This window comes from Sinohyriopsis cumingii, chromosome 10 (assembly GCF_028554795.1).
Source record: "Sinohyriopsis cumingii isolate HCF-2022 chromosome 10, ASM2855479v2, whole genome shotgun sequence".
Lineage (NCBI taxonomy): Eukaryota > Metazoa > Mollusca > Bivalvia > Unionida > Unionidae > Sinohyriopsis > Sinohyriopsis cumingii.
The window spans coordinates 64075351-64087074 of record NC_142970.1 but is presented as its reverse complement, the minus strand read 5'-3'; positions in this window follow the sequence as shown (position 1 = coordinate 64087074).

Here is an 11724-nt window from a genome sequence, read left to right as displayed (position 1 = left end):
ATCGTCTGCCATGAACATGCCAATATCCTAAGTTTCGATGTAACAGTCAACATGTGTATAATGTATTTACTGCCTGGATTGGACATCCTTTATTTGCCAACTCGCAATGAACAGATAATATGAAAGGCTGAAAATTCAATATAGTATTACAGGTGGGAATTGTGAAAGTATCTATGGGAAATGATACATAATGAATTTTCCCTTGCCAACCAAGGAAACTACTGACTTAGTGATATTGCCTTGTAAGCCAGAAATATTGACATTCCCTTCGGTATTATTGCCATTGTCTACCCGTAGTATTGCTCTTGTCAACCAGAAAAGGTAGTGTTATATCCATTGTCTACCCGCAGTATTGTCCTGTACTAGTAGCATTGCAATTGTCTATCAGCATTATTGCCCTTGTATATCAATAGTATTTGCCTCGTCTACCAGTATTATTGCCAAAACTACAAATAAAAAACTTCTGTTTATAAACTGCATAAAGAATTAAAAGAGAGGAAAAGCTATAAAACTCCCATACATAATATCAAAGTCATTCTCAAATGCAATACTACCAGGAATAACGCCTTTGATAAGAAAGTTGTTTGTAATTGATAACTTAAGCGAATTAAAGAATCAGTTGAAAAAATACAAATTAACATCAAGCTGATTCTGATAATTTAAATGTTTTTATTTTTGAAGTTTAGATAACTTATGTAAATATTAAGTCCTAGTTCGATAACATTTGAAATGACAGTGCGAACGAGGAGAACATATCCGAAGTTTTAAAATACCAGGTCATAGTTATCTTAGAAAGTCAATGATTACAAATAATATATAAGTCATTTATAACTTGAAGAAAACTCGAAGGTAACATGGAAATAATTCCAATATAACTTGAATGTAATCTTAAAATAACTTAAAGGTAACATTAACAAGATGAAAAGAGATTTTGTTTCGAAAACATTTAACACACTTTCGTGACTTTATAATGCATATGAATTCTGAATGATCCTGAGATCTTACACATTCGAATACCGTTCAATTATAGTAACAACGTTGCTAAGTGAACCTGATCAAGATATGGACTTTAAGCAATAATCACAAACCGCCCCGTATGTCAATGGATATCATGAACGTATCTAATTGATCAATAGATATTACTGAAAAATAGATTTATCAACCAATATGATTCATCAAACTATTTTGCTGCTAAACGGCATTATAAACATGAATTTGTCAACATATACGATCAATGGATGAAATTTTATACAAGTATGACCGATACAAAGATTTCAACGCAAAAGGATGGTCAATGCATGGTTCATCAACAAGAATGAATGCTTCTCAAACATATGGTGGCATTAGATTGGACTGATTTTCACACATATAGTGACATTGCATTTAAATGGAGAATGGAAAATGTAATGGTATTTATCTCGTGTCATCCTTTGCATTGCTACGTGATACTTCAGATTCCACACACACAATTTGCATTATGTTTCCGTGGATGGACTATTACATCCTTTGTCAGGATTAATATAGTTTCTCTGTTGAGAAGAATATCGCACAAAGGAAAAATACTACGTTCATAATGTCCATTTATCTGTCCCATTGGCAAAAGTCTAATATTGCAGTTTATAAAAAAAGCATATTCTCTTGCTTACGTCATCGGAGCATACCATACGTTGCCTATACGTTCACCGTTGATCATAATACTCCATCTGATTGACAGTATAATCATAAACTAAACGTTCTACGTTTCATCGGAATCACTTTATAGTCGGTGGGATAATGGAGTAGTTTTTGTCTAATTGTACCCTTTTTCTATGATTATGATCGCAGCGGTTTATGTATTAATTTGTCTGTCCATATCTTTGTGTTTCTATAGAAGTTCATCTTACTTCGCACACATTTTAACTAGGATGCATGGAAATTTATTAGCGATAACAGACCAAACGAGAAGATCATGGATATATTGTCATAATTCTTTGAGTACCATTTTGCTGGTATGACAAACATCTCATTTTAAATGATTACATAGGACATGTTGTAAAAAAACGTATTAGTTAGCTGGTACTTTGAAAAAGAGTCAGAAAACAATGAATATTTTTTCTTTCATTCTATATCATGTGTTTGTGTGTGTGTGTGTGTGTTTGTTTTATGTATGATGCTATAGCTCCACGGGGTCAGAGATTTCAAACATATTTAATGTGTACCGGTTCGGAAAGGGACTCATTCATGTATGAATATTAACTTTGCAGTGCACGTGGCTTGTTCGACTATAAAATGCAATATCAGTAGTTACTTATGATTCAAAATCTATCATTATGCGACCGTGTATATCAATGTGAACATGGTTACGACTTTGGTATGCTGGTGTTAAAATCACGAATTTTACTAATTGACAAATATTTGCTTTTGTCATGAAATTAAGACAATGCAAGTTTAAACGATCATTTTTACTTCTCTTGCGTATTCACCGTACGAAATGTTACGCTTCTCTTACCACACTCGTTGATATTTGATATATGTTTAATATAGCAGCACATATACATTGGACAGTGTAAATAAAGTTTTTGTCTTCGGGTGAATGTATGTGTATTTATGTAGGTATGGCTGAAGTGAAAAATGGTCACATTTCAGACTGGATTCTTCGTAGACCTTATGATAACATTATACGGTCCTCCCTGGTATCCCATGACCTTGCATCAGATCACCTCTGCATTATATGCCATCTTGACGTATCAGTCCTTAACCCTCCAACTGTATCTGCTACAAAGAGAAACCTCCGTATGATAAATAGAACCAAACTAATGCACGACATCCAAGCTAACCTAACAACTTGCTTACCTCCTACTGCGTTCATTACTTGACAAACGTGCCCCAGCTACCAAGTGCAGAGTATCAATTCAAAAGTGTTCTCCATGGTATAGCAGTGTTAGGGACTAGATTCGCACTGCTAAAAGAGACCGCCGTAAAGCTGAGAGGCTCTGGCTTTCCACCATACTCACTATTCATAAGCAAATCTATGAAGTCGCTAAGAAGAATGTCACAAATATAGTCCATGCAGCGAAATCAGCCCACTACGCTACTAAGATCATGGAAAGTTCCAGCTACAAAACGCTCCTTGAGATTACAAACAAGCTAATGTCAAGGAACAAATCAACACCACTTCCAACCACCTTCTCTCCAGTCGACCTTTCAGACATGTTTGCAAATTTCTTCCATGACAAAGTACAAACCATTAGAGATAAGCTTGACACCACAATTTCAATTGACTCGTCGTCACCATGCAGAATGAGCGGCAACCATTATAGCAGCATTTGAACCTGTCACTATGGATTTCCTACGTATAATCCTGATGAAGAGTACACCAAAGGCATGTGAACTTGATCCAATTCCAACATCACTGCTGCTTGAGTGCTTACATCCAGTATTGCCTTCACTAACTGAAGTTATTAATACCTCTCTACCATCCGGGGAATTTTCATCATTTTTCAAAACTGCCATTGTAAAGCCTCTGCTGAATAAACCAACACTAGACCATAACGATTTAAAGAAATACCGCCCAGTTTCTAATCTCCCATTCATTTCAAAAATCTTAGCAAAGGTTGTTCTATTCCAGCTTTTATCTCATCTAAATTCAACCAGTATTTTTAGCAATGTACAATCTGCATATCGCCCTTGTCACAGTACTGAAACTCCTCTTCTAAAAGTAGTTAATGACATTGTCTCTGTGTTAAATAGCGGAAAGATTACAGTCCTCACCCTCCTTGATTTGTCTGCAGCAGTTGACACAATAGACCATGATATCTTACTTTACCGTCTCCACCATGTATTTGGCATTCATGATACAGCCTTACTGTCGTTCAATTCATACTTGCTCGACAGGACACAAATTATATCTGCAAATGGAATACACCCCAGCCCAGTTAATCTATGTTGTGGTGTTCCACAGGGGTCTGTTCTTGGACATGTTCTCTTCATTCTGTACACTCAGTCGCTCTCAAGTGTCATATATCATCATCCAGTGTCTCACCAATTGTACGCTGATGACACTACAAAATATACAAATCTAGCCACCCAACTGAGGTTGATGCTACTATCCAAGGTGTAGAGAGGTGCATTTCTGATGTGAAATCATGGATGACATGTAACAAGCTGGAGATGAATGATGTTAAAACTGAGGCCATTCTGATCACAACACAAAGACTTTCGCATCCTTTACCTCAGACAATAAATATCAGCAACGCCGACATTAAATTCACAAAATCAGTACGAAACCTAGATGTTACTCTGGACAGTACTCTCACTCAGTTCTGTCTGGTTCATCTCAATATCTACTCCAAAAACTTCAAAAAGTTCGAAAAACAGCTGCTCGGATCTTACTTAGAGTACCACGATCAGAGCACACCTCCCCGCTGCTCTGTACCCTACACTAGCTATTCATTCGATCCAGAATCAAACACAAAATGTGTTCTCTGTGCTATGTTTCACTGTCGGACTCAAGTCCAACATACCTATCTGTACACACCAGCACGATACTTACGCTCCTCTTCTGACAATTCTATACTCATTATTCCCACTATGAAAACAAAGTCATATGGAGAGCTTTCTTTTGCATACCAGGGCCCAGCAACGTGGAATGAATTGCCCACTGAACTTAGACACAAAGACACAGTGATCACATTCAAGAGGGCTCTCAAAACTCACTTATTTCTACTGCAAGAACAAATTTAAAGACCTAATGTTTCCTACCTTAAATATTCTCAGCATGTTATTTTTTATTTGTTAATGTTTTCCTAATTTCATGGCGCTTGTTTTTGTAATTATATTATTATATGTGTTTATCTTATAGGTGTTGTCTAATGTTGTAAAGCGCTTAGAGCTTCTAAAGATTAGGCGCTATACAAAGTCCTCATTATTATTATTATTATTATTATTATTATTATTATTATTATTAATATTATGTATTGCTCGTTTTACCATGAGATTTGTGGATGCATGTATGTATGCATGTATGTGTGTGTATGTATGTATGTATGTATGTATGTATGTATGCATGTATGTATGTATGTATGTAGGTATGTATGTATGTATGTATGTATGTATGTATGTGTATGTATGTATGTATGTATGTATGTATGTATGTATGTATGTATGTGTGTATTACTCGTATTACCATGAGATTTGTGGATAAGAGATATTTTCTTTGTAATTCATTATCTCCATTACACAATGCAGATTAATTCAAGCACTTGAAACTTGTTTTATGCCTATTGATAATATTAATAATATTTATAAATGAAATAGTATAACAAACTTTATATTATAATGCCAAACGTTTAGCCGGGCATACATTTTGAAAAGGCTGATTCTCCCTTTTCCCTTCCCAGTTAAAATTACTTCTAAGTTAAGGTACACGACCATTATAAATTATAAGTGCTCGTATGATTTAAAGTGTACTCTATAGAATTTCAGATATAAATTATTAATGTTTGATTTAGGTTTGTTTCGGGTTTGCTGGGGGAGGGGAGGGTCTTGGTTAATCTTTTTGTATCAATAGTATTATCATTGTTAGCTACAAGTCCGTTTAGGAAACAAACTTTTATAATGTTATAACTCGCTGGTACACGCTATAACTACTTTTGTTTTCCTTGCAAGTTTTATATTTTATCCTCCAAATTTTGGCCCAGATTGGAAAGAAAAACGTTGAATTGTTTTGATTTTATTTTCTACACAAAGAAGGAAAACTTTGAAACTATGCTATATATGGATGGTGGAGGTTGTCCAGCGTGTTAGGAAGGGTTCACATATCTGGTTGCTGGTGAAACTGTTAAGTGCCTTTCTAGCAGACACATACAGTATTATTTTTCTACAAGAACAATATATATAGTAGACGAGGGCAAAATAAGACATATTTCCAATGGTATTCATAAGCAATTTCATTAAGACATATTTCCAATCGACCTGGTAGTCAAAAGCAATTTCGTTAAGACACATTTCCAATGGACCCTGGTAGGCAAAAGCAATTTCATTAAGCCAACAGTTAACACGGACACTTTGAATGGTCAACTTATGCAGCCTTCAGTCTTTCATGTGGAATTTCCTCATAAAGGCTGACCATCCTGAGTAGTAACCACATCGGTCGAATATTTTCCGTTCCATCGATAAATGCCTTGTTTTTCTGGTTCTGGACACGAGCTATCTGTACGTGTCAGTCTCATCATTTTTAAGAACATAATTAAATCATAACAGCCAAATATGTCCAGAATATAAGTATCTCACTATCGTCATTTTGTTTTAGTTTCATTTTAAATACATGGAACCACTTTTCTATGAATTATGCATTATTTTATGTAAAATGGAATAAAGGAAATCCAGTATTAAACCTGTGTATATTTAGTTCATTTATCTCCCTTTACAATGTTCCACTGTTTACTTTTTAAAAATATTGATTAGATTTATAAATTAAATTTTACATTATCCTTAAATTATTATACCACAATTGGCATAATCATGTCATTTTAAAACATTAATCAATTGAAAATTTGGTATCGGTTGTTTCTTATTGTCCACCACCTAGCGTAAAATTATATTTTATTTTATGTATACAAAAATTATAAATTATGATCTGATTTAAATTGTATGCTATTGCATTTCAGTTATGATGATGCTAGGGGACATAGCAGTACGTGTGTCTGCAAAGCTTTGTCTGGAAGATGAAATCCTACCTCAGAATATTTGTCAAAGACAGCTTAGCAAGTTGTTGCTTCCTTACATCTCCTTTTTGCTCTTTTCTCCATTCATACTTTTATTATAAGATTTATATTTATCAATTTTGGAAACAGACTTTCCTCGTGTTTATAACTCGCTGTTACTTGATATACCACTTATTTTTATTGACATTTTATACTTTTTATTCTCAAACATTCACACCAATTCAAAAGAAGTGATGACAATATGTATCTACAATGAATGGTTGCAGAACAGTGTATTGCCTTAATTTATTCACTACACAGATGGGATGGGGAAGGTTGTCCTGCGTGCGAGAACGGATGTTATTGTCTTCGTCTATCTGGTGCTATTGACACGTGTTTATACTTTGTGTTAAGATGGGTCACGTACATTAGTAATTGCTCCTGTGTCCGAATTCCGCTTTGCTACCTTCGTCCAAAGTCTGGGGTCCAATATTGATATCTATGAACATGGAAGGGCCAGGTGCTGTAAATTCATGTGCATATAATTATTATATATGTGCTTTTGTGTGTGTGTGTGTGTGTGTGTGTGTGTGTGTGTGTGATGTAGATTCTGTCTTTATCTTTAATACCAGATGCAAAACATTCAGGAGACAAAAAAGTGTCTCTTGCTTTGTTTAATGTAGGGTAATTCCTTGCAGGTTTAGTTACATTCGTCTTTAGCTTGCATTTAAACCGAAGTCAGTCAGAACACGGTTGCGAAAATTACCAATATACTGTAATCTTACCTGTCAGACGTCGATACAAAGACATTTCTGTTAACAATGAAATTGTCGTCATACACATTAGCACAGAGTATAGCTGCAATAGTATATTCTATTATACTACGATCCTTTTTTCTGAAACACAATTATTACAGTTCACCTGTATACATTAAATATTCCTTTCTTATTAAAATGCCTTAATAAAAGATATTAATATAAATCAATATTCGGTATATGTCTGAAAATATCTTTATGAAAAGGGGAAAATAATATTGTATCATAGGGACATTTTTAAAAAGAACCATAGACTAATATATTATTTTTTTTAAAAAGATATTGTAAAAATCTTTAATCCGTAATATACAGTTGAAATCGTCCAAGGGAGAAAACCTTTCCGGCTCCGGCCTCTCGTGCCAATACCTCTCTCCAATTTTTTGGGCCCTGAACATCGTTTCCAGGATACCGTTTGATGTTGGATCTTCGATTATCTCAGTCTGTAGTTCTCTGTGACAAGACCAATTCACAGGTCTACAAGACCAGACCACATGTCTAAGTCATTATGTGAATTAATACATATATTGCTATGTTGATGTATAAAATGCAGATCAAACTATGATAAAGGGATCATGTAATGTATATTTGTTTAGTAGAACAGTTTCTAAAAGTTGAAAATCACCAGCATTTTTGCATATGTGCTATAGTATGTAACTTGTTTAAAATAAAAAGCAAATATATTACATGACAGAAAAGGCAATGTTAATGCATAACGGAATTTTTATTTTTTATTTTTCCACTGGGACATTGTCTGGATATTTTTCCCCCAAATATTTTCTAGTAGCTGATATCGGCATAACTTTGCCATCGGTCAAGCTATCTTGACCACCACAGAACATTTGCATAGCAGGATGGCTTCAATTGTATTCCATCTGCTGCTTGTTGCGCACTATCCATGAATACACATCTGAAACGCCTTCTCTACGCCATGGATATTAGCCTCAACTTCAGTTGTGTAGCTACATTTGTATATTTAAGTGTCATGAATTTACAATTATTGAGACACTGGGTGTCGATCTATGACATTTAAGAGTGTCTAAGTCTATGCAATGAAGAGAGCTGTGCCGCGAACAGAGCCCTGTAAAACATATTCGTCATATGTCATCTCAACGTGTCAGTTCCTAACCCTCCATCTCTGTTATTAATAGAAACCTTGGTATGAAGAATAAAACGAAATGAATGCAAGACATCAATGCAACCTTATCAACTTCGGCCATTAACAATATCGACAGGGAGTGATTGGATATCTTGTATAGCATATGATGTGTTTAAGGCATGTACATTCTATCACTTCAACAAGTTTTAAAATTTCTGTCAAGCAAGGACAATCTATTTACAACAGTCTATTGAATGAGTTATTATCGCAAAATGACTAGAAAATGTACATAAGTGGTCGACTAAAGATGCAACAGCTGTAGCCTCTTTGTTCAGTGTGCAAAAAGCATAGATACTGAAGAAATGGGTATTTCTGTTCCAAATAGCCACGCAAAAGAAAAGGAAAAAATATTTTAAGTATATATTTATTTCTTTTTTGTGTTTGTAATTGCTTTTTGTATTTATATTAGTAACTGAAGTAGAGTACTTGAGTAGTGTGGTCATTGAAAAGCCACTGAACTTCAGTTCTTCAGTTTAGAACTATTACCGTTTACACAGTTTATCAGGAACAGAAGTGGACGTGATTATATTTTTACGCCGTCAAGGAAATATTCAAAATTGTACAATATGTTGACCATCATTTTGTTAACTTTCTTATTATGCTCTTCTAAATACCACTTGAGTTAGACAGTTGTAATTTGTTATACGTATTGTTAGTTATATGAGATGTTCAGATCATTGCATCAATTTGCAATATGAAACACAATTTACATAATCTTTTATCTTCAGTTTGTTGTTACAAAATCACTGTTAGCACAATTCAGCAAAGGAAAATAAGTGAGGTAGACAAGTGTATATTTTTTAAGTATATTTTAATTGCATTGTTTTCTTTATTTTATTTTTTATCTGATTATATTGTGTGAGCAATGAATCATTGTACCTAGTAGCAGACCTGGACCAGAATCAGTGACAGTTTTGGTAAACAACATTTTCTTATCCCTCAGTGAGGATCATTATTTTAACCTGAGTCATGGAAGTTGTACTTTTGTAGTTAGACCTACGTAATAATTGCCACATGCCACAATGTGATTGTGATGATGGAGTTTCACACAAATATAATCTCTCTAGAACTATGTACGTTTTAACCCTTTTCCTGGTTCCCTTTTTACGTCTCAGTTAAAATATAATCTTGTTCACTGAAAAACATAGTTTTTCATACTTTATGATCTACCATAATCAGTTTATATTAGTCTTGTAACCAGCAGTTCGCTTGAGCTGGAACTTTAATTATTCAACTTATTTGTTATCTGGAAAAGCAAAAGTGATCTGATAACATTCTTGGAAATAGAAACTTCAATTTACAATGAAATTTCAAATTAAGATGTATATATTTGATTGTATCATTGTTATCAAAACACAAACTGTTGATACACCACAGACACATACACACTTTCATGGGTTGATTTAACTTGGATATCCTCTAAAGTTTATTGACAACTTGTATTAGTAGGACCAAGGTCTAATTCTAAGATTTATTAGGGATTTAATTCGCATTACTGTAGATTGTTTTATCTTTTCATTTTCACTTCGTGTCCTAGGAAGACAAATTCTATATTGAATTTTACAAAGCTTGCCGATTCTGGCTCTTCTCGCTTATTTTAAGATCACAGAGTCGTAATAATATGAATACGCATAAGACATTTTTGCATTGAATCACATGAAAGTAATGTCTAATGTTTTCATATAAGTTTACTATTTTAGCTGGTTTGTATTCAGTGGGACGATCATGCTTCACAATGACACTTCTTGTTCTTTCTATTTATGTTCCATCCTTTGCTTATTTAAATACAAGCAAACGTAAAGAATGTCTAGCTAATAATATTATCAGTATATACATATTGCTTTACTTCTGCATCTTTTCATGCAAGTTGTGTATGCCATAACGGATAGTAAATATGCAAGTTTTACCTTTATAGATCTGTTTATTAGATAATAAATGATGTATTATCAATTTGTTTCACTTCTTTTATCTTTAAAATGTCTTAACCTTATTGGAATAATATCTTACTATACAAGAAACACATTTCTTACTTCAATTCGGTAGCCGAAGCGAATATATAATGCTTCATTGACAGTCGAACTGACATACTGTCTAGCTTTGTTTGTTTGTTTTGTCAATTTTAGGTCCCTCGCAAGATGTTTATGTGATATGTACTATGACATTGAAAGCATGGGAATATGCCAAAGCCACTAAAAGTGTTTAGGTATTTAAAATACGGGTCTACAGAATTTAATTGTGCATCATAATGTTTTGCGACATTATAAGAAAGATGAAGAGGAAAAGAGCGGATTACCATTTTTGAAAATAAACACTGTCACATTTGCATAATTCTATGAAATGTTGCACTTGCTAACATTTTGCAATTTGCATTATTTAAATTATGTCAGTTTAGTTTTGATGACAGTTGGGATTTATGTATTTTTATGATGACTTGTAAAAAAAATAAAAAATGTCCATCCATCGACAATCTGCCGTAAACAACCAGAAAATTTAAAACAAAACTTAGCACATCGCATTTGGGAAGTCTTTCGAATTGTAAAGATGGCATTAATCTGTCTTTAAATATGGATGTTTTTATTGAGGATATAAAAATTTGAACATTAGTTCAAAAACCACCTGATATGATTTGAATGTATCAAGGCATAATGCTATTCCACTCTTATAATATGACGACCTTTAATCAACAAAGACAAATCGGTAAGCGATTTCATCACAAAAATCGTGTAACAGAAATATCACAGAAAGTCATTTGTTATTAAATAATTTACAATTATTACACATAATAATTATTAATCATCATATTTGGCCACCAATACCCAAATAGTTTCAAATGCCATGTATCTTAGCATAAGATCTTGCTTTTACTGACTTAACGTAATAAATCTGAGCATGGGGAACTAGTAAAATCTTGCTTTTAATATTGATGACATCCATGTATATTACTCGTTCATGACAGTTTTCTGTTAGTATGTCTGTCATTTTCTGCAATAAAATCCACTTCAAATAAAAGCAATCAAAGAATTACCACATAACTCTGGGGAAAAAACGCTAGCGATCATCATTAACAAAA